This window comes from Haliotis asinina, chromosome 1, assembly GCF_037392515.1.
Source record: "Haliotis asinina isolate JCU_RB_2024 chromosome 1, JCU_Hal_asi_v2, whole genome shotgun sequence".
In the NCBI taxonomy this organism is placed as follows: Eukaryota; Metazoa; Mollusca; class Gastropoda; order Lepetellida; family Haliotidae; genus Haliotis; species Haliotis asinina.
Genome location: NC_090280.1, coordinates 9003643 through 9029572, shown reverse-complemented (window position 1 = coordinate 9029572; position 25930 = coordinate 9003643). Strand labels below are relative to the sequence as shown.

The 25930-nt window shown below is 41.4% G+C and overlaps 1 pseudogene; it reads left to right on the top strand.

Annotated features, from left to right (window-relative positions):
• Positions 1-17808, top strand: part of LOC137288569 (uncharacterized) — an 80332-nt pseudogene extending 62524 nt beyond the window's left edge.
• The last annotated feature ends 8122 nt before the right edge of the window (positions 17809-25930 follow it).

Genomic DNA, 25930 nt, shown 5'->3' with positions numbered 1-25930 from the left:
TAACAGATCAAGTGCCTTCAGGCATTTAGCTTTAAGGGATTTGATATGTGGCAGAAAAAGTTTAATGTGAGTCGAAAATAACACCTAGGAACTTGGCCTCCTTTACAACCTTGATGGGTGTACCATTTAGAGATAGTTCAGGGTCTTTATGGGGTTTGTATTTACGGCAGAAATGTATACAATTAGTTTTGGATTTAGAAAATTTAAAGCCGTTTTCAAGACACCATTTATGTATTTTGTTTAAACACTACTGCAGTTGGCGTTCAATGGTATGCATATTCTTACAACGACAAGAAATATTAAAATCGTGCACAAAAAGTGATCCATCAATTGAATCGCTTACAACCTTTGATAAACTGTTGATCTTGATACTGAACAATGTGACAGACAAAATGCTGCCTTGCGGGACACCCTGATCTTGATTGTAATGATCAGACAGGGTAGAACCCACTCGGACCTGAAATTTCCTGTCATTTAAAAAGTTGGATATAAATTGCGGCAAACGGCCTCGTAATCCAAAGTCACGTAAATCTTTTAAAATTCCATGTTTCCATGTTTTATTAATCATAGCATTCTTCACAAAAGATTCTAAACGCACTAAACGATCGATAGTACTTCTGTTTTAACGGAAACCACATTGTATATCCGTTATAAGGTTATTGCTTTCCAAGTACCAAACAAGTCGATTATTGATCATGCGTTCCATGGTCTTGCAAACACAGCTAGTTAGTGAAATGGGCCTATAATTGGAAGGGTCTGTATGATCACGTCCAGGTTTCGGGATGGGAACAATTATAGCATCACGCCAGGATGAAGGAACGTTGTCAGACGTCCAAATATCATCAAAAATATGCATGAGTGTCTCCAAACAGGACTCAGGTAAGTGCCTCAGTAGTTGATAAGGTATGTTAACAGCCCAAGAGCAGTATTGTGAGCCTGATCTAGAGGAGTATGAAGCTCATGGATCGAAAAGGTTTCATTGTAGTCTTCCCCATTATCTGAATTAAATTAATTGATTTCTTTTCTTGCTGTTTTCGATATTTTTGAAATTCTGGAACATAATTAGATGAGGAAGAATGTTTGACCAACGTATCACCAAGTTTATTTGCAATATCTTCTTTATCACTTAGTAACTAGTTTCCATCTTTTAGATGGTGGATGCTAGATCTAGAACCCTTACCTTTGATTTTCTGTATCATATTCCATACTTTTGATATTGGCGTACGCGAATTAATTTTTGATGCATAATTTCGCCACGAGTGGCGTTTACTTTGCTTGAAAGTACGCCTTGCTTTCGCATTTAAAATTTTACATTTGTTTAAGTTGTGGACCATAGGATGGCGACGAAAATAGTGCTCAGCTTTCTTCCTTGCCTTTCTAGCCTGTTTGCAATCATCGTTAAACCATGGTTTAACCATATGAGGAATAGAGGACTTAGGAATACATTCGTCAGTTATATTATTTTGTTTATCTGAAAAACATGTTATGGCATCGGGAATATTATGAAAACGTTCAGTTTTAAGGTTCTCACGACAGAGATGTTCATATAAAGTCCAGTTAGCCTTATTAAAATTCCATCGTGACGATGGAGGAACATCAGATGGATTCACAGGTTTTAGCAATGTTGGGAAATGATCACTTCCACAGAGGTCATCGTGGACAGACCATTCAAGTTCATTCAATAAGTTAGAGTCTGTAAGTGACAAATCAAGAGCTGAATAACTTCCTGTGCCAGGATGAAGATACGTGTTTGAACCGTCGTTATAAATGCATATATCGTTGTTTGAAATAAATTCCTCCAGCAATTTACCTTTAGTGTTTGTATTTATGCCACCCCAGAGTGGATTGTGGCCATTTAAATCGCCCATGATTAAACACGGTTTAGGTAGTTCATCATAAAGAGCCTGCCGATCGCTCAGTTGAACAGCTGATGATGGAGAAATGTATAAAGAGCACAATGTGAATGCAACGTGCAACGTAAGTCGCACTGCAACGGCTTGGAGATTTGTTGTGAGTCTAACTGGGCTATGGATAACATTTTGTCGCACCAGGATTGAAGCACCACCAGTAGCTCTATCACCAGGCGGAGAAAAATAGTGATATGCATTGAATTGACGTACGTCAAAATTATCTGTCTGTTTCAGATAGGTTTCTTGTATGGAGAGAGCTGACGGTTTATAATCTTGGATTAATAATTGTAAATCATTTAAGTTGTTCTTAAGTCCTCTACAGTTCCACTGTAGTACAGGCGAAGACATTACTTCTTCGGAGGATAAACAGGAGATCTACCCCTCTCCTTTCGTGATGGTGACAAGCTGTGAGTCCTGCCATGGCTTTGCTCGGACACATCCATGTCATCAACAGATCCAAACTTGCTACAAATTTGGATATGATTATTCGCCCCTTTCGAGGTTCTTCCACTTTGAGTCTTTTTCAAAATGTCACTATTTTGTTTTGACTTGTGTTTTGAGGCTGGTTGAACATTTGGTTCTGGGTTACGTGATCGTTTCTGAGATGTCAGCTGATGTCTGCGATTTAAGAATGTCTTTGGATGAGTCAATGGTTTGTGAACTACAGGTCACTTGTGAAGACCTTGACTGGACATTAGCAGATAGCAAGGTTAGAGCAGAAGTCCTTGCCCATGTGTAGTCTGCCTGGCAACCTACAGAATTATATGTAATAGGTTTTTGCTTAGAGGTCTGAATAGATGCAACAACTGCGTTAGAGTACGTTGAGCCTGATTGTTCTTGTGAAAGAACAAGTTGTTTTGCCTCTGAAAATGACACGTTTTACTGATGCTTTATTTGTGAAATTTTATACTGAAGCTTCCAAGTAAGACACTCTTTGGAGGAAGATGGATGGTGGCCAGAACAGTTAACACAAGAAGGAGTTTTGTCAGAAAGGGTACCATCTTCACACTTTCCAGGACATCTGTGACATACAGCTTGATTGTGGCAAGACTTTGAACCATGACCATATTTTTGGCAGGTATAACACCTCAAAGGATTTGGAATAAATGTGTCAACTTTCAAATTGCAGTACCCCGCTTTTAGTGATTGTGGGTGTTTAGGCAGACAAAAGGTGAACAATTACATGTTTGTTTGGAATGTTTCGTTGTTCTCTTTGGCAGTGAAGCGTTTGACATGGGTAACGCCTTGTGAGTGCAATTCTGTCACAATCTCATGTTCGCTCATGTCTGAAAGGCAACGTCCAACGTCACGGACGATGCCTTTACTGCTATTCAATGTCCTGTGAGGGGACACCACAACAGGAACATTCGCGAAGACTTTAGATGATTGCAGAATCTGCGATTGGGTCAGCTTTCGACATTCAATGAGCAGTGAACCAGATCTTAGTTTTTTTATTTCTTTGACATCACCTGCTAAACCTTCGATGCCTTTGGCCACAGCAAAAGGATTGAGCTTAAGAGCTCCACCATCTGGTGCTGACATAACAAGGAAACGAGGCCAGTTATCCGGGTTAGTGACAATTTCAGGAGTCTCATCCTCCGAATAAAACGAATCATCGGATTCATAAGAACGTTTCTTTAGGTGACACCAGGGATACCAGGAGGGTATACTCAAGTAGAATCATCAAGAAGATTTTCTACCAGATTGGCCCATGAGCCACCGCCTTCTGGCAAATTAAACTCTAGGCAAGTAATTTTGTATTTGCTTACAGTAAACAAGTGATGAAATTGAATTCAATTTTAACCAAGTCCAGAAAATACCCATTTATATAAATCAAATGTGTGCAAACCAACGTACATTGCACAGGGCTTGGCGTGACCAGATTGGTTAAACCGGGCCCATTCAACCTCTCGTCTAGGTGATGTAAGGATCGAAGGGGTGTGTTGAGCAAAGGGAAGCCCCCAGTGCCCTCAAACCCAGACTCGCGTCCTCCACCGACACAGGGCCGCAACCCACGGCAAACGGGTTGGTGGACCAAATATTCCCCCGGGTCCACTACGGGGGTGTTGGCGAGCTCTTGGCGTTAACAGGACCACAGGAACATCGGGCCCAGACTTGGTGGTACGCCTGAGAGTGTTCAGTGCAAGTTGTCGACCTTGGCCGCACATCTCTGTGTCTCCTCTGGATCTCGTTCCACGTGTGTTCTATCGGGTTTAAGTCTGCACTGAGGGTAGGCAATTGAAGACTCTGTATGCTCTGTTGCCTCAGAAAGTCTCTAGTTGCTCTGGCAGTATGGGGACGCGAGTTTTCCTGCTGGAAGACATGGTTTCAACGACGACCAAAGTATGGGGGAGTGAGTGAGTGAGTTTAGTTTTACGCAGCACTCAGCAATATTCCAGCCGTATGGTGCCAGTCTGTAAATAATCGAGTCTGGACCAGACAATTCAGTGACCAACAACATGAGCATCGATCTGTGCAATTGGGAGCCGATGACATGTGTCAACCAAGTCAGCAAGCCTGACCACACGATCCCGTTAGTCGCCTCTTACAACAAGCACAGTCACCTTTTATGGCAAGCATGGGTTGCTGAAGGCCTATTCTACCCCGTGACCTTCACGGGTCACCAAATTATGGCACGAGGAAGATCTCAGTGCTTGAACAATATAGGGTGCAGGTGTTCCATTTCCATTTCCCCTACCGGGACTAATATTCTGGAGCACAAAAGGGCCTAGTTTGGGACTGAGAGCAATAGCATCCCACACAATTGTGTTCAGACCTCACCACGAGTCTCTTTCCAGGACACAATCATCTGCAAAACGCTCCCGCGTCATCACTACACCCTCACTCTGCTATCAGTCGTCGAGAAGCAATACCGGCTTCCGGCGGAGAAGATTACAGTTCACCAATCCCGGGGACGAAAAATTCCAGTGATGTGCGAGTCGCTTGAGGCAATGTCGAACAGTAAGGATCGGACCCAGGTAAGGCCTGTCACATCTGACGTTTCTCTGCCTCAAACGCCTCCGCACTGTGTCGGTGGTGATTGGCCTATGGTGATTTCCAGTGCTTGTCTGTGCAGTTTCCATAAACCTAGTAGAACCATTTTGCAGGTGAGGATATATAATCTGCTGGTTTTGCCTCAGCATTGTCACGGGCGGTCTTCCACTGCGAGGACGGTCGGCTGTACATTCAGTGGATTGGACTCGTTGCTGCAGGCGGTATATTGTTCGAACATGAACAGAACTATGATATCCAACATGTCTTTCAGTCTGGTCAGCATTCAGTAATCAAGTTTGGTCTCTCTGCTCCCTTGATAATGGTGGCCTGTTGCTACTGTCGAAACGTGAATGAGTCGGTGTATGTTCGGTGACTCTACTTATAGGGATGACATCTCGTGATGCAAGTGCATTGTCATTTTCATGAAATGCACACCAAAAATCTCGTCCAATCATTACTTTAGTAACAACGTTTTCACGACGTGTTTCTTTTTATCAAATACAAAACCTGAAACCAAAATTTCTTAAACTGTGGCCACGAACCAGATCTAGGTAACACATAAAAAGTGAAAAAATAGAAACTAAGACGAAACATAACTTAACATAAAATTTCTCAGATGTTGTATCGCCACTTACAAACCTTTTAGAGGTAAAGGTAAAATTCCAGAGGGATATCAGTTGTCAGACTGCTCTTGAAAATGTCAAAGCCATGCTCATGAATTTAGCAATATTGCAGGCACCAAAATTGGAGATAGTTTATGCCAGTGATGTAGGTGCAAGTGCTGTCCTGATTCAAGAGGAAGATTCAGGAATTGAACGTCATTTTTAAAAACTTTTCCAAGACATTTGACAAGCAGCAAAGGAATTATTCTTCCATTGAGAAAGAGACATTAGGCCTTTTCATAGTTCTACAGTATTTTGAAGTGTATCTAGGTACCACTGCATTATCAACTGCAGCGTTTACAGACCACAATCCATTGACTTTTCTTCATTAAGAATCAAAGACTTATGGAATGGAGTTTAACCTTGCCAGGGTTCATTTTTTTTATCAGAGACGTTAAAGGCAAAGACAATGTTTGTCCTGAGGCACCTTCCAGGTTGTAAATATGTTACGTCAGAACTATCCTGACAGAACGTCGTCGACAAGCTCGCCGATTGTGGTGTCTAAATCATGTCTGCAACTGTAATTTGGTGGGGAAGTGTCGTTTTTACAGATGAGTTCAGGTTTAACATTACCGTTGATGGACGTCAACATGCCTGTAGAAGGGTGCGCGAACGTAATGCACAAGCCTGTGTCTTGGATATTAATCGCGTTGGCGATGATTCCATGATGATTTGGGGTGGAATAACAACATGTCAAAGAACCCCTTTTGTGATTTTTCAGGGCAACGTAATCGGTGTGGGCTAAAGGGATCAGATTACTTGACCTGTGGCAATTCCTTTTCTGCAACGTCATGGCCGTGGGTTAACATTCCAACAGGACAATGCCCACCCTCATACGGTAAAGGTTGCTATGGATTTCTTACAACACCACAACGCTGACGTTGCCCAGCATGTTTGGGACGAGACAGATCGACGTCTACACCGTCTTCTTCATCCTCCCTCATACAGCAAGGGTTTGCATGTATTTCTTGCAACACCATAACGTTGACCTACTGTCGTGCCCTGCAAATTCACCGGATCCCTCCCCGATAGAGCATGAGATGAGATGGATCGACGTCTACGTGGTCTTCCTCAGATAACGTCCTTGGCCTTGCAACAGAATTTAGCATAGTTTGGCGTGACATCCCGCAAAGCCTTCCTTGCACGTTTGATAGGCTCTGTGCGTCGTCGATGCACTGCTGTTCTCAACGCCGATGGAGGCATTATTGAGCATGTGACATGGTCGTTTGACCCCTTTCTCATTTGTGGACTAGTTATGATTGACTTTTCAATTGAACTTCTCTATACTTGTTATGGTCTCATGATCCCTCCATTAAAGTTTATATGTACTTTTGACATAGTTACCCTACTTATCAACTGGGATAATATTGTTACAGTGTACAGTTTAAGTGGCTGGCATATAGTTACTGTGTTGACGACACACACACGGACACACAGGGATTTACTTGAGTTGTCATCATTCGGCCTATCTGCATATGTATACTTCCTCTTCCTAAGTCCAACATTGACCTCTCATCGTGTAACATTCAATATAACTGTTTGTCACTCTCAAACCAAGACGCAATGGCGCACACGCATAGGGAGTGAATTGTTCTATACCTGTCAAATCACTACGTGTATTTCCTCTTTTATCTCATGATGAATCTTGGTGCACGTATGTAGCGCAGTAACCATACGATCACGCTTGGCCCCCCTCTCTAAGAAGCAAGTGGTAACATAGGGATGATAATGCGACAACATGACACACAGCTTTAAAAAAAAGTAGCTTTGTCAAGATTTCTTGAAACTTAACACGTCTCCTATCTAGTCTTGTTTTCTAGTCATCGCATATATCTACTGTTATTAGGAATTGATCTTTTAGTTTTTGTATTTTCATTATTAAAAGTGTTTGCTAAGTACGTAAAACTATATACTTTGCGTTATTTAGATTCGAATTTTCCACATTAACCAAGAGTTCTATACAATAAACTCACACAAGGCTCATGTGTCGAATCCGTTACTTTATGAAGTTTCGCTGTCAATACTGGGACTAACAGAAACTAGTTGTAGTAATTTAGAGTAATGAGGTGAATGAAATCAGTTGAGAGAAATACAGGACAAGTAGCATTTTTTAACACTAATGACGCTTGGGATGATAAAATAAGGGTCTAGTGATTATTTGACGTGGTTGTAAAATGATTACAATCAAAGCTAGGGAGACTGGTAATGTAATCCACTGAGAAAGGCACAATTTTTCCCGTAGATAGTAGGACTAATCATCATGTACGAGCCGTGGACTTTCAAAATTGGGACGACCATTTAGCTCATTGTTTGAATTGACTAGACTAATTAAAGACATGTGAAATTTCACTGTCAAAATTGGGAATTTATATAAACCCGTCAACAATGTTATACGTATGTGATATATTCTTTGAGGTGAGGTTAGGCATGAAAACACGCACGGTCATTCATATGTTGTGGTAAGCTTATATTTCAGCCCTAATGCTTTGTTCGTATTTTTACAACTGAGAATGCTTGAATTCTGATACTAACCCTAAATTGCGTTATGTAACGAAAGTTAAACAGATTATCGATTAACGATTAGATGTATATGCATTTCTAAACTTGACATCAGTGTGAGTACACTTAAACAATTTCGAAAATACTGACACACTTCTGGCAAAAAATATATAAATAAATAAAATAAATGCAGTCCTTTCAGTTCCCAGGACACCAGCATGCAACATCACCAGTGACAAGGACACAGAGATTCTAACCCTGCATGAAGCGGTGACACTGACCGTGGACATTACTGCGTATTACGATATCCGGGGCTCCCACTGTTCAGTAGATTCAAACTTCACTCTGCAGACAGGTGACGTCTCGCAATTACTACATGTTGGTGACCAAGGTCTTTCACCAATAACATTCAATATGACTGAAACACACTTGGGTGAGGTAAGGCTGGTATTCAACTGTCAAGTCCAACACTGGAATCTCAGCTGCGGCGGTGTGACCCGACTCAACAACAGTGAGTTACATTAAAACTCAAATGCTAACGAGGAGTATGTTATCACAAGTACTTCTTTGATTGCGATCCGTAATACGTAGCAGTACCACCTATAATGCAGGGCATGTTTTTCACCCTATTACGCCTTTTAGATTGCGTGCAGTCTGGATCAGTATTGAGTTTTCTTTTACACTGACGTTCCACACTGCATTGCAGCTGAGTCTTCGTTCTGATTGTTTTATTCAAAGTAAACCAACATATGTCTGTTTTCTGACGTATTGTCTGACCTTGTCTGAATACTCCGTTTGCAGAAGATAAAGCAATTGGACAAATAGCCACAAGCTCAACTATAGTTATTATTGCTGGAGTTGTCGGTGCCGCATTGTGTCTCATCGTCCTCGCCATCATCATTTTCCTTGTCGTCAAAAGAAAGGTAAACTGATTTGAACACGAGTCACTCTTCTTATCATCCTAATATACTTTTGAGAGTGTGGGGTATGTCACAACACATGTGTCACTATGCAAGCGAATGAGCGGTCACATGTTGTAAACCGGTAACATTTAATGAGTGAGGATATATCTCAAAATACCTAATGTTAACATGTCACTATGAGATACGAAACTAACTTTCCTCACAAATATTGATCCAAATTTGAATGATAACGACTCTTTAGGATTGCTTTGTAATTACACGCTGAATATGTGACATGGGAATATATTCAAAACCTGCACTTGCAAGCCACAATTTTCGGTGCAGGTGTGGGTGTAGAAATTTCTTGCTTTGTAAATGACAACTGACGCTCACTGTTTATCCATATAATGGCATCACTCCTTAAATGTGCATAAATGAGCAACCTCAGGAAGCTGAATGTTTCTATGTTTCTTTCTTGTTGGGTTAACAGGTATCTGAATTAACAGTACGCCCCCCTTCTGGAGGAAGTGGGCAGCAACCTGTGCACAATGTTGCAGTCAACTCTGGAGGATCTGCCTCTGGTAATAGCCAATACGTCCATGCACTGCATGTTCATTTTGGGTGCAAATCAGGTATTGTAGGTGTCACCTTTTAATCATATAACAGAATCATCACACGCGATAGGTCACAGAAATATATATGTTCAATCGGTCTGCAGCCAAATCCCCTGTTGACAAAATCCCCCCAGGGAAAAACAACAACCTTGGACCCCCTTAGGACAAAAAAACAACAACACGTAGAACAAGAAAACCGAATTAATAATGAAGGAAAAAAATTATTTAGCCGGCATCACACTTACAATGAAAAATAGCAAAAATTGGATTTTTAATTCAATACGTATACGAGACAGACAGACAGATGACAACCTTTACGTTATGGTATCAAGGAGAATGCCTATCTAGTTCCTATAATATCACAAAAGCCACCTATATTGTCAGTAATAAAGGTGTATATCACACTGTTGTGTTCACATCATACAGGTTCTTTTTATCTGGCCTCATTGACTGATTATATACATACAGGGTTTCCAGTAAATCTAATTATCACTTCACGTGTTGTATGTCACTCTTCTGTGTTCATATCTCAGTGTTTGGGGATTTTGCCCAAAGGTTCTTATTTATTTTAGGGGGATTTGTTTCCTAATTGGTTTTGCCTTGAGGGTTTTTTGTCCAAAATGGTTTTGTTCTACAATCGCTCCGTCGTTCTAGTACACCACACAATTCATATCAGCCATTTCGTTCTAGCTGAAACACATCGTAGATGGAAATATGAATCACATAATTTCAGCTTGGTTTTATCACTCCATTTGTTTGTCTTGTCAAGTCACGATATGGCTGAAATATTGCCAATGTGACCGTATATTTTAACTCAGTCAGTCGTTCGTCTTGAGTCTATGTGCTAATATTAGATTTTCAGAAACAAATAGACTTTGCTAATTTCATGTAACTGTTTCAGGTGGTGATCACCTGCATCCTGAAGCTGGAGGAGAATATACGGCTCTGGATAGAAGTGCTGTCCAACCTTCAAACATATACGAACCTCTGACAACATACGAACAGATATCCAATATGTGAAGCGTTAAAAGTCTACGAAGACACCATATACCGCAATTTGACTTTGCATATGAACACATTCTCACCTTTGTACGAAAAACATTACAAACATCTTGAAAAACATTGCGATTTAGACTTATTACCAAACTCAATAATAATTACAATATAATATGTAAAACAAAGACCATACTGAAACGATATAATGTGCAGTAGACATGGGTGAAAACCTCCAGTATGTTGATAGACAAATGTATATCAGATCACGTGACCACATTATATTGTTGGACAAGCATGCGTATGTGTATGAATCCCATTCTATATAGAAGTAAATACACATGAGTAATATACTCAGAGCGTTTCCCTGAAAAATTAAATGTGCGAAAAGTCGATCTCTTAAACTTTTCCCTGCTAGGTGTGTCGTGACACCGGTTTATTCCCAATATGACTACTCCTAGTAATATGACTACCCGGCCAATACACAACTTGTCTCTGTCGAGTGTTGTTTTAATTACTTGCTCTCAAAAACTTTAAAAGTTCTTGTTTGATTTGAGAGAAATATTAACGTGGAAAAGTTCTCTGCAGTTCGAAGAATCCCTACATGCGATGTCACCAGTGTCAAGGACACAGGGACGCTTACACTGCATGTCGAAATGATCCTCAAAGTAGACACACTGCCCATTACTATGTACGAGGCGCTTTCTGTCCTCTTTCTCAGAATCAGCATAGTATGCACTGTTTAGGTAAATCGAACAGAAACCACAATCATCGGTTCAACCCTGCTGTACTCCGAAAGTATATTTGCAATGCAGTTTCGTTTGTGATTCTGTCAATCCAGAGCCTCTTCAGTTTCTCTCCTTTGCTTGATATCAGTCTCACATTCCAGTAGCAGGAAGAGCTGTGTCCATGCCCTAAAATACTGCATATTGACTGTGTATTTTCAAAATAGTCAAAATACGTTATATACTGATAGTATATACACTGTGACGTTGTGACTGCTTTGAAATACCTATATTTAGAATATAGTTGATATTTTCTTGGAAATTTTGACCGACTTCTAACAACATGGTGGTTACGCAGCATTTCCTACATAAAACGGCGAAAATAAAACCTTCCCTTTGAAAACGACGCCTCACTTTTAAATCAGGTGTTTTTTTTAGTTAACATTCAAATTTGCAGCGCTTTATGAAGTAAGAAGTATATAATCTGACATTGCCAACTTCAGTAAGTGCCCGTGTGCTGGTATCTAACCATACCTGATAAAGATAAGTGTCCTACTACTGCCACTTTTATTTGCCATTATACACGCACAACAGAATTTCCAGTTTGGACCTACAGTGTGCATGATCTACACCGTGTACCATATGCCAACAGACATGCCATTTACCAGGCATCTTTTACATTAGGTACTTGCCCTATATCCTATGTCTCTAGGTACCTTAGACCAACAAACAAAATATTACAATAATCTATTCGAAACAGAAATAGCACATGGAACATAGAGAGACCATGCAATTTTCTAAGGTGTGCATTAACTACTGAGGAACCGAATACCTCCGTGATTATGTATTTAAACAACGACAGTTTAAAGCACGAGTGGGCTTCATCCCACTGTTGTGAACACTTGGATCATTCTTTGATCCCAATTCCAATGCCACGTGCAAGAATATGCATACGTTATAAAAAGGAGACACAAAATTTTAAAATCGACCAACGACAATCGCGTCAAGTTTGCGAAATCCAAAGCAAACTGTGATGCTATTCATCACGTAAGCGCAAACCACAGTAGGGTCCTGAATTATCAAAATCAAGGTGGTTGAGAGCGCCAGATTCTCGTGTCTCACACACTACCTGCAGTCCACTGGTAAAAGACGTTTCGAGTTCTAAGTGGGGAGTAATGATGACACAAAGGTTGATGATCACTTACTTGATAAAATCATACGAGGCATATTTAAGTATCGTGTGCATAAGTGTAGGAATTATCCACGTGGTGTTACAAATATGTCAGGCTGTAGCACTAATTATACTAACACGATATTCCTGTATAAAACGTGTTTAGAAATCTGCAAAGCCTGATTCAGAATTTTTTGGAATATTAATATTTAACAACACATATCTGCAGCTGAATTTGATCTCACTCTCAAGTGTCCTCAGACAACTCCTGTCTTCTCTAACTTCACTTTGAAACCCATCCTTTGGTATCCTAACAGGATTATGACTAATTGCGCTCAATCTATACTCAGAAGTAAACGTTGATACGTCTTAGCGTATATTCATGGATATTCTTGTGAATAATTTTCCCAACCAGAGCAAAAGTGTCTTAAGAGGCATTTGTGGTGGTGTATTGCAAACAATAAGGCCCTAGTTCATGGCTGACAAATATAAACCACGGACATTTCTCCAGCCAGCACACTACAGCCCGTATCGACAGAACTTGAATTTATGTTAGGTGATGTTTCACCTATGAAACACGTCGGGGATTATCGACATTTCAGACGTTATCCAAATCCTGCAACAAAGCCTCAGGAATTCCACCAAATCCTTCCTCGGATATAGATCTTAACGGGGCGAAGAGGTCTGGTCTGTTTCTATGCGCACACTGGCTGCTACCTACAATTATACTTTGTGTATATGTTCTTCTTATGTATAAAGTTGTGTGTCACTTGCTTACTAACATTTTGCACCTACATCGGAATGTAGCATCTATTCTACACATGGATTATCTATAACAAGCAAAGTGGAAAACGACTAAAACCTAACCTGACATCAATGGCTTTCGTGAGATTTTGCCTAGGAATTATTAACCTTCAATCAACATATAAACAGACTCATCATGTTCACAAAGGTCATATTTTAGTCAACAGCTAAAACACTGTGATATTGTGTTGCTAATGATACTTCGTCTTTCCGTGTCGGCAGCAATCAAAGTACCCCTTAATATTTCAGGAAATTTTTCTCCCCGATATGATTGTTATTTCTCATCGAAATGATTGCATGAGTTTCCTTATGTACGATAGTCACGCTTAGTTATATGACATAACTTTCGAACAACACAAGCCGCCTTTTCCCTAGTTTTAATGCCACTAAATCTCTCTCTCTCTCGCTCTTTCTGTCAAACATCCTCTCTCTCTTCTCTTTGTCGTTGGCTCTCTCGTGGTCACAACAAAGGTCATGCATAAATATGTATGTAAGAACATCTGGTATTGCGAAGTGCTATACACATCATGTTGACTTTAGTAAGGGAAGAAAGAACAATGTCATATCTCGTGTACAAATACACGTCAATATTGACTCATACCGGACAAGGACATATGATATGGATACTAAGCGTGTTACGACTGTATAACACATCTAAGAATGATGAATGCATCTGCTCTGTGTCGATGCTTGCTGATACCCACTACATGAAAGGAAGGTGTTTACTGTTTATCTCTCTCGTAAAAGACAAACTTGGGTGTAAATTTTGTAGCGTGTTGGAAATCAAATTGCAAATCACTTTCACTTCGTTTCCAGAGAATAAAACAGCAGTCATCTAAGAATCTCTTCATTGATGTTGAAATTAAATAGTTCGCCAAACGTCTCTTCTATTTTAGAATATAGTTCCTCTAAGTATCCTAGAACAAGGGTTGCATAGGTATGAGCCATATTTGTGCAGTACCATTAACTTGTTTATAATGGGAACCATCAAAACGAAAAGTGCTATTGCTCAGGATGAGCTTTATTCTTTCGGTAATGAATTGCTTAGGTATTCGATCTGGAATCACAGACAGACCTTTTTGTAGCCAGTAGCTCATAGCTTATATTCCTAGATCATATGGACTATTGGTGTAGAGATTAACAACAAAACTTACCAAGTTTGTACCCTCCTCTACTGATTTGGGGAGACTATTGAGGAAATCAGTATTACCCTGTAAATGGGTTTTGACGTGTTGGGTGAAAAAAAGAAACGCACGGGTAATTTTTCAACCCACTTTAATCCCAGTCAGACTATAAAAATATTATGACACCAAATTATATTGAATACTAGTACATGTTTAAATGAGGAATCAGTCACCAAAACATATCACCTGGTAAAAACAGTAATCATAAACACGTAGGTCGACAGATTTGGATGGGAAAACGTGCAACGGTGTGGGCGAAAAATTTCTTAAAACCGAAAGAACTGACTAAATGCTTATAGAGGGAAATCCTACCGCCATTCATTAAATCTTTCACGTTTACGAACAGATACACAATTTTCAGCAGGATAACGGCACACCTCATACAGTAGGCATCACAATGAACTTCTGCACCAGCCAGAATATAACCGTGCTTCCATGGCTCTCTGTATCCCCAGATTTTAAACCACTTGAACACCTTTGGAATTATCTTGATCGACGGCTTTAACGACGTCAGACGCTTCACAAACTACGGCAAGCATTGTAGGATGTAGGCACCGACATTAAAGCCGGCTCCGGTGCAGCGCTGGGGTTGTCGTGACATAAACGTACCTTCATTTGGTGCAGCTTCCCATTGACCCTCATCATACAAAGCTTGATATCTGTGAGGGGTTTATTTACTGTGCTATTGTCATTCAAAATACAGATATGTTGTTCCCAGATGAACCTCGGTGCGTTTCGTTTTTGAGAGAGTGTATATCTTCAAAATTGCTTAACTTATGTGTTGGACATTGTGGCCCCGCAATAATAGGTCGTAATTTTAAATCATTCGCAGATTGAGTGATAGACTTTTACTGAACTTAATAACCGCCCTTTTGTGAATTTGAGGAAGTCTGTAGAAGATACTTTCATTTTATTCGAAATTAATCAAGTAATCTTTTTTTTTACTGGAATAGCAGTCAAGTATATATTTTGTTAAGATTGAAGATTACTGTTTTTCCGAGCTTTCTGGAAGCTTAATATATACCATGTGTAAGAATGTCTAGTGACAGCTGCAGATAATAGTTGGTGTCCATGAAAACTGTCACAGGCTCCGTCTTTATCGGACTTTTGATTCACAATGAATTCATTTTGGAGAACGAGTTTAAGGCGTTCTGTTTTTACCCGAAAAGTTAGATCTACCTTTATAAGAATGTTCTGTGAAAGCGAATTCCTTATATTGCTCAAGGACTTTATCAGGGGCTTTGTTTTTATCAGCTTTAGGTGTGAAGTTACTTTTGTTTTTAGCGAGCGTCACATCTTCAGTACCTATGTCATATTCAAAATGGTCTCTATATGTATACATATATGTTGTGTTTTGGTACACACACGCACGCACGCACACACACACATACATACTATATATGCATGTGTACATATATACATCTTGAATCTTTCAATTTATGGGTAGTAAATATCGATAAATATATGATTTTATGTTTACATTCTTATAGCAACATGTACTGAACGTCAGTATTATACTATCGTGGCTTCTTAGTTTAGCCATTTCATTTAACAGCCCCAAAGAAACCGGAATGCATCATCACCAGTGACAACGACACAGAGGTTCTAACCCTGCACGAGGAAGTGACATTGACCGTGGATGTTACTGCGTATTACGATATCCGGGGCTCCTACTGTTCTGAAGATTCAAACTTCACACTGCAGACAGGTGACGTCTCGCAATTACTACATGCTGGTGACCAGGGTCTTTCACCAATAACATTCAATGTGACTGAAACACACTTGGGTGGGGTAAGGCTGGTATTCAACTGTCAAGTGCAACACTGGAATCTCAGCTGCGGCGGTGTGACCCGACTCAACAACAGTGAGTAATGTGTGTTTCTTGAGTGAAAGATCCTAAAACCACAAACATATGTCCCGTGCCAAAACACAATAATGCTTATATGTACCGATATCCTGTCATGGGTTACCATTATCCTGTCACTATTTGGTTTTTTCTTTATTGTATTCCATCTGAAGTGTATCCTTACATCATGCCCAGAATCTAAATGCTGAGTTTGCCATTCATGAATAATAAACTGGAGCTATCGATAGAACAACCTCTTGTAAAAATGTAATTCCGTAAAAAATAATTACGTAAATTTATTGTTTATCCAATAAACACTACTGTGTAAGTGTATTGGCATATTGTGAGTGGGCGAGTCTGAGCTTTACGTCGCGTGTAGCGATATCACGGCGGAGGGCACCGGAGATGGGCTTCACACATTGTGTCCATTGTGCGTTTTGAACGTAATTGCATGATTTTGAAAAATAATTTATTTATTCAAACCTACATGTCAATATTACCTTTGTGTGAATGATATAAACTATTTTCAATATCAAACGATGATTTTTACCTTGCACATACCAGAAGTATTGTAGGCTCAGAACTGTACGATGCCCACGTACTATAACTGTACTCATTGTGCATGAATAACACAGTAATCTGATTCAACTTATCCTCGCAACCCTTGGACACGACGCTGCGTGTATTAATTCAAAAATCGTATTTCCATGGCGTGACTTTACTTTCAACAATTCACTGTCACGTTTCATATCAGTCCTTGCCAATTTACAAAACAATTCATATTTATTACGTTGCCCTCGTCACAATTCCTTGCCTTCTTTCGATCGACTACACGGTTGCGTGTCCCAATTTCTGCATATGGCGGCGGCGGGTGGTTGTCGGGTGACGGCTGAGTGTAGCAGATGTTTATACTCCTTAACATTGCCACGGGTTGCTCTCGTCGTGTTGATCATATTTTGATGTGATATGAACCACAACCTCTTCCACATTTCATCTCATATCACTTTTGGGTCTAATTGAAATTATATATCATGCTCTTGCTTAAACTTCCCCTTTGTTACAGAAAGAAAACCACTGGACCCAGTAGCGACATCCTCAGTGCTAATCATTTCTGCTTCTGTAGTTGGCAGCCTGGTTCTAATCGTCGTCGTCGCCATCGTCATCGTGTTTGTCGTGAAGAGAAAGGTAAATCGAATTAAACAACGCTCGTCAGTTTAATCTTGTTCGCCTCCATACATAACTGTGGGGCAACGCACAAGTGCTGCTTATGCTGCCGTCGAAGTGAATAACTATCCGACCACCATCTGGTCCAGGTCGATCCCACAAGGTAGATGTGATCGATGCAGGAGGTTATGCTAGTGTCGCAGATGTCGTCCCTAACGGTGAACACACATGTCCTTGGCCACCAAGGGATGAATCTGATGAATTATCTCCACCATCTGCAGATAGCCCTAAGAAGGAGATAGGTGTCATTGTACAGAAGATTGTCCCAGAAGATGAGTGAGTGAGTGAGTTAATGCTTAATGTCACATCGGCAATATCTCAGCCATATCGTGACGAGAATATTCAACAATGAAAAAGAGCATATATAAATCATAAAAACCCGTCAACGAAGGACAGTAAAACAACTAGAATATCACCATTTCAATTAAAACTAGCATGGAAAGTTAAAACTAATAGCACTATTTAGACAATACAATATAAAAACAGACTATAGATCGCCAACAACAGAAGGTAGATCACCACACTAGGAACCATGGGGACTTACAGTACCTTTGCTACCTGCATGGTCCCTAGTTGGATTTACACCATCCCTTCAGCTGCTGGCGATTGTATGAAAAGTTAGCCTAAATTAAAAGAACATGAATGCTACGATTAAAATCCTGGTAGACTTAAATTTACTGTGAATGTTTGTGGACTTACGTACCCTCTCAGGAGGACAATATTTTTACAATACTTCAACCCCCTTTGAGGGTACAGCCACCAACGATTCAAGTTACTAATTCAAACTACCAATCATTAAAATGCATCTATTTACACAACATAATTTTCAAAATTCCACCAAAAAATCAATTTCTTTTAAAAAACCAATGATTAAATGACAACTAACAGTGCTAAAAAGGTCCTTGATAGTTTTGACTATCCTATTACTCCTGATCCGCGCTTTGCTCCTTTATGTAAAGTCTTTCTGTTTTGCCCGTACCAACAGTAATCTTTCATGCAGATTTCCTCATCTCCTTGTAAGAAAGTTTCACAGATTCCTAAAATATCTGGATTTAAAATCTCAATTACATCACATTTAAAATTAAAAGCATCAGCGTTCTTAGAGTGTTTTTTGAAGCCCCTGGTATTCCAAACACCAAGCCAGAATCCCTATGTAAGTTTAACATGTGTGCTGGATGTACTTGAGATCTTCCCATTTTTGTTCAGTCTGAGGTTCACTACATTTCACTACCTTAATAGGTTTCGCGCAATTTTGGTTCAGTTGTTCACATGTTTCATTTGTTTGATTTCCACGAAGGCCTTTAATTACTGTTGTATTTTCTTCTGCTGTTATTTTCTTATTTTCAATATTCTATACAACATCAGCATCGGATTTTCCAGGTCATCGATTCTTCCTTGAACTTTGTCAAAATCTTTCTGGAACTCCTCCTTTACCTTCCTCCTCTATGGTGCTTGTTATTAGTGCAGTAAGTTTTGATTCTAAATTGTTTTCAAATCATCCATACGTCTCCTTAATGTCGAAACAGCAAGGCCTAATTCCTCTGAAAGTTTATAGACTGCGCTTAGTACAGCATTGTCTCTTTGCTTCTGTAGTGTGTCGTCACTTTGTTTTGGTTTTGGTTGGGTATTTATCGGCGCTTCAATTACCCCTGTGTCTGTTCTGTGTACGTCTAGCTGTACGATGCGTGTTGTGCCGTAGTTCTTTATTTTCTTGTTTATTATCAGCATTTCACTCGCCTTAGAATTGGTGTCATCGGATTCCCCAGAGAGACTTCTCTTCTTACATGCAGGCTCATAACTATCTGTATACATCATTTCGACTCGTACCGGACTGGGAGACGCCATTACATTGTCAACGAATTCGGTAGCCGACATCATTTTGCTTATGTGTGGTTACTAATGTCTATATCTGATCGCAAATCGAACGGATATAATGTCACTGTATGTCGTATGAGTGTCTTTGTCTATGTGATGCGGATTTATAAACTTTACCACTCGTGATTTGAGAAAATTTTCCGGAGCTCCGAAGTTCTTCTTCTTGCATCAGGGGACGTAATCTCTAATTGGTCCCTTAAATTTAGAAATTCACGGAACAACAAAATGCTTAGGTTGATTGTAAGAGCATGTAACACTGAAATAACATATTTTCTTCTTCTTCTTCTTCTTCTGTCATGGGTCAATGACCCTGGGGTGGGTTGCAGATCCCCAACAATCAGCAGTAACAATAGTTACACAAAGATTAAAATTTCCACCTTGTTACTTTAGACAACAGACAGCGAGAACCACTGTGTATGTCTTCCATTCGTTACAGAACATCACAACCATTAACCTCAATTCACGTACAAAGAGTATACATTATCATGTGAATGATGCGCATAAAGAACGCTCTTGAATTCAACCTGTATTCGAAGGTTTACATAATTCACTACTCCAATCACCACACGTAAATACAGGGAGAATAGCATATACTCAGGAAAAATAAGAATGTGACATTATGAGACCAACCAAACATTTTATTATTATTTCATGTTGTCGGGCACAAATGTTGAACTTGAGTGTGATCACAACATATTTCGGGCAGATAAAACGAATACAGATAAGTAAACATTCACAGATACTTGATAATACTTGAAGAATAGATCTCATGAAGAAAGAAGAAAGAGGCTTGTATGGTCTGATAGAGATAGATATTGAGAGAAAGAATCTACGAACCAAGATATTTATAACAACACAAAGAACTATCCAATAGCCAACGACACACAGAACAAGAAACATAAGACTTACAAAATATATAGTTGAGTAGTATAGGGAATAGTGATTCTGGCTCACTTTTCAAAAAACCCCTCTAAAAAGCCTCATTTACTAAATGAGGCTTTGGTGGGACCCTTAGCTCTTGCTACTATTGCCCCTACTACAAAGCCACGCCATCACGTTTACCGTGACTTGGCAGGCGGTAACACTGTGCCGTACGGTACGATCAATAATTCTTCTCTTACAAATCCCCTACCCGGCCCATCCCTCAAGTAGTACAAGTTAGGTTCGTCGGCTTTCATATCCACTTTATCTATGTTGTAAGTTTTGACCGACCATATAGGATCGGTGGCTCGCTTACGGCTATCACCCTCGTGTTCCCCCGGCTGGTATAGATACCTCACTAGGGCCCTATCTGGTATCTGTTTCTCCTTCCCACGCAATGGAGCGGCCGACTCTGCAACTATTGATTTTAGTTTGATAGCGTCTGCCGGTTTCTTACCGGTGAGACGGGTGACTTCATGGTTGATTGCCAACACCACCTTGGGTAACCTCGTGACCCATTCAGTCGATCGTTTTCCAGGGGTGGCCATCTCCCTAGCATACTGATAGCCGAACAAGCGCTCAGCCAAAGTCCTATTAAATCTCTCAACTATGGCTTGGCTGCGATGGGCTCCGGCCGTGCCACGCCTGACCTTTGTATCGTGTTTGGCTAGCAGTTGTGACACGGCACCCATGAACTCCCGTCCGGGGTCAACTTGCAGCTCTGTTGGCCACGTCAGCGGACTGCGTTTGTATATGCGTTCAAATCCTCTGGCTACCTGGGCCGAATCTTTCGTGGTCAAGGGTTCGGCTTCCTTGTAACGACTGGCTACATCCACTACGGTTAAGGCATACTTGTACCTCTTGTCGTGGGGTAGGAACAGTAGGTCTGCCTGGTGAATGCTATTAGGTATGTTAATACCGAACCTCCTTCTAGGCACGTAGCGTGGTGCCGGTAAATAGATCTGCCACAGGGCTTGTTTTTCAAGCCACGCTTTGGCTTCCTCCGGGGGTACTCGCGCTAGTTTAGCTAGCTTATCTACTGCGCTAGCTCCTTTCCAGTACCCACGCGGGCTGTAGTAAATAGCCTCAAATTTTTTCATGTCCATACGCGTATGTGTTTATTCCATCAATAGCTATCCAACGTTTCGTGTCCATAGGCGATAGGGACGTCTTGTTTATAGTCAGTCCGTATATCTTGTGCCCATCACTTCTAAGTGTGTTCATTTTATGTCTAAAGGTACGGGTCTTGAACAGGGCTTCCTTGAATCTGGCGTGTTTGATGTGTTGTTTCACCATATACTTCTTAACCCCCTTTGCCTTCCGGATCTCGCTATTGTCGGCTTTCAGTATGGAGTACATCTTTGGCCTCAAACCTATGTACTCGGCTATGGGCGTGCCAGCACACTCGTCCTTCATCTTACCTAGGACCTTTTTATTTACCGTACTGTGCATGGCATGGGTCTTAGGGTAGTCGCTGGTGTCGTATAAATCGATGTGTTTTTTCATGTCCTCGTACACGTCCTCGGTTCGAATCTCCATCAGCAGGGAATCCGTGTCAGTGTACAGCACTTCACACCTGTCGCCGTACTGTTTCTTGAGCTCGTTGTAGTAAAAGTCGTACATCAGGTGTTTGGATAAATCGAGGATGCTCATCCCCACGTAAACAGGTCGGTTGAATTTTATGTGGCTTTTCTTCATGTGTAGGGCAGCCAGGTCGTCTGTGAATATCTTGCTACGGTTGAATGCCGGACTGGCTATCAATCTCCTGAGCTTGTCTTCCTCACTAGATCTAACCAGCTTCACGGTCACGCGTTTCCTCAGGTTCTCCATAGTCTTACCAAACACCGAGTTGTTCATGAGCTTGTAGAGATTTTTCTCGAAATCACTGGTGGCTTTTTTTCGTAGGTCTGTGTTCATTCTGATGTAGGGCTCCATCCATGGGCTCTGGTCAAACATGAGCACCCTGTGTATTTTGGCCAGCCTCATACCCAACGACAGGTACAGCTGTAGGTTGCGATAGTGAACGATGTACTTGGTCTTATTCATTAAGTTAGGCACGAGTTTTTCAACGTCTGTCACACGACCACCTGACAAGTTATGTTGGTACTCAGACATCCAGTCTGGGTTAACCCTCATACGTTCGGGTGCAAGGGGATAGCTGTTGTGCGATGCGTGTAATGCCTTGGGATACTCTAAGTCAACCTCGAGGATATAACCTTTGTTCGAATCTGGTGCAATGCTCATAACATCAACGTGGGGTACCCATTCGAATCCCCCTGTAGGTAGATACTGGCTCATGGCCCAGCCGTACAGGTTATTTGCGTCGAGGTAGAGAATGTGATTGGTTGGTTTGTTAGGATCGTAACCTTTCACGTATTGATTATTTGCTTTAGCGTATCGTTTGGATGCCATGGAAATCCCACCTCGCAAGCCTTTCTCAATGAATAGGTGCATGTCGTAATCTGTGAGCAATTCTAAATTAACTCCGGTCTTTTTAAGCAAGGCGTCCCACGACAGACCTGGGCTGGTGTAATACCATGCGGGGTCGAGTTTATACTGCTTGAAACATGTCCGCCGAAACGTCTCGAACACGTCGGCTAACAGCAGTACATCTGTCCTCAAGTACAGGTCGTGATAATCGCCCAGGTTCTTACAACCCAGTTTATTCCATACGTTAATCGCGTGCGAGTAATCGTCTCGTGAGACGGACGCCTCATTCAGTTTGCTATAAAAGCAGTCGATAGGAGGTAGTCTGGTCTCGGTGAACTTGACCCAACTATCCATGTACTCATATGGGTACACACCCTTCCTCATAAGCAGGGGTCTAGTCTCGGCGTCTGTGTATCGATCGGTGATAGGGAAGGTATTGTTGGCCTTGACCAGACTGTCGAGTGACGACAGGAGGAACTGAAACGAGTCAATGAACCTAAGTCCGTTTAAGCTGAAGGAGATGTATCTCTCCATGTTGTTGGGGATGCACGTTATATTACCATCGATTTTCGCGATGGCCTGCATGATCAAGTGTGAGTCGTACCCTCTCAAGTTGTGAAAGACAACGGGGATGTTTATTGTCTTAGGGTTGATTTTAAGCTTGAGGTTGCACGCGTTGTGAGCGGCGCCTCTATACTTACCAGTTATGTGACAGTGATCTCTCACCGAATCACCGTTAAGCGGTGAGTCACACACGTGACACTTAGTGCTACTAGCGTGAGCTAGCCTGTCGGCTCGGGTCATACGTATGGGAGCGATTTTATACAATGCATTCCTAATAATTTTTTCTTCCTCCTGCAAGCACTTTAGAAACCTTTCAGCCGCGTCAGGACCCCTATACACTACCGGAGCTTTCGTTTCCCCGTCACAACGGACGACAATGTACCCAAAACCGCAGGCCTTATGTTCCTGGGTTTTGTGGGTGAAGGCACCACTGGGGGAATCCCCACCCACAACCAAGGCTTCGAAGTCGGCGTATATGATATAAGGCACAGACATTTGGTTCTTGTGGTTGTCGAATTTTAGGATATTTTCACCTTCCTTAGGCATGTCGACTCGTATGGCCGTCTGCCCAACACCTTGGCAATCCTCCCGGTGGGATTCTAATAAATCAGCTCGTGTGAAGCCGTGTAGGCATCGCTCACAGAAGTGTTTTTTCCCTCTGTATGCCGATTGGTCACACAACAGCCTGCTAAAGTGTTTTATCCATGTGTAGTGATACTTTTCACCTCGCTGGATCATGAATATATTGATAACTTGGCGATCCTTCACCGGGCTGACCCTGTGTACTATTGTTGTGTTACCTTCGTGCCCAAAGACATTTATAGCCAGATTATTCTGTTTTTCTACTTTAGTGATCTGGGATATTGGGGTTGGTTCATCTATACCATCCCAATTAAGCCCATCATCTTGGGGATAGCTAGAAAGCCTATCTGAATTCTTGCCAGCTGGAAATAAGGCTGACCTGATAGCTAACCTCAGGCAATCGTTTCCTGTATTCTTAACGTTTACTATGGCTTTTTTGTTCTTATAGTAGGGAGGCAAGGCTAGGTATGACCCGCCTCTGAACGGCACGTAGTTAGCTATGTCTAGATAGACGTTATCGATTTTATCCACAGCCCACCCGGACCCCATGTGCGTGTAGCGTTCTAGGTATTCTCGTATCTGCTGAAAACTGGTATCGATTGATGCGTCAATGGTCTCTGTATGTGTGGCGACCTCTTGTTTGCCTCGGAAGTAAGGTTGAACATACTCAGTGACCCCTGTGGTGCCCTCCTTATCGAGCGACATTTTCACCGTGATCTGAAACTTGATACTTCCTAGGTTATTTAGTTCCTGGTTGACCTTATCAGCTATCAGAGGCTTGATATCTGTAATGTCTATGTTTCTATCGACGAGCATGCGCCAACCTCTCAAATAGTTGCCTACAGCGCGCTCAGTGCGAACGAACTGCAGGTCAACAGCTCTATTCTGTTGTAATAATTCTACGAGCTGTGGTTTCCTCATACGGGAATACCCGCCTAAACCCAAATCGTGTGCCTCGGTTTTCAGTTGTTTTACAGTGGGGCGTGCTACGGGGGCATGTGATAACAATGCGGTTAACCCGGCTCTCCCCAGGTGTGAATAACCCGTGTGTCCAAGCTGTTTTGCTTGAGCTTTTAACTGTTTTACCGTAGGAGGGACTTCTAAACCTAGTAATCTCAACAATGCTGGCTTCCGCATTCTAGAATACCCGATCACACCTCTCTGCTTTGCGACCCGCTTGAGCTCGCGCACAGTAGACATCGTGTTTACACCTAAGAGAACCAATGTCTAATTGGTTCACAGTAAGGGGAGGTAACCCTTAAGTGGCTATCTTGAGCAGTCGCCTACGTTCTTTTATGTAGCCTTTTTTATTCTCGTAGATGAGTTGATGTCTGACTACGTTCGCTCCGTGAGCTTTACATAAACAGTAGTGCCCTTTAACCCCGATACCACACACAGAACACGTGTAGTTAGGACTTCCCATATGGAAACAACAGAACCCCTGATTCCTGCATTTCCTACCACAGGCCTCGGTCTTCCCCATAAGTATGTATTCGCATCGGTATGGAGCGGGTCTCATGTTTACTTATATAGGTGTTTTAGTTTAATTGCTTCGCAACCAACGCAGTAGCTGCTATACCCAACACTATGAAGCCCAGTTCACGATTCATTTGTCCCTTGGATGGTGTGTAGTACTGAGCGAGTGTGGGTTTATTGAGCGGTTCCAATTGTTTACCAGTTAGTAGATAGTATTCTTTCATTGCTTCATCAACATCGTTGAATGTTTGAACGGCATGGTTTTCACGCGTGAGTTGTTCGTTAATAAAATCGATCCTCTGGAGGCGTTTTTTAGCGTACTCGGCCTGTGCTCTTTGTAATTTCTCAGTAGCGAGATCGTGCCGCTTCCTTTCTTCCTGTATTTCAGCCGCGTGATCATCTCGTAGTTTCGAGAAGAGGTAATTACTCCCGGAAAATGCCAGGGCATTCACTAACGCCCCACCGACCATCATAGCTATCGTGGCCATCCCTATATTTATTTCATTATATTATCAGGTATGATCCCTTGTTTTACTAGGATGTCTTTTGTGGCC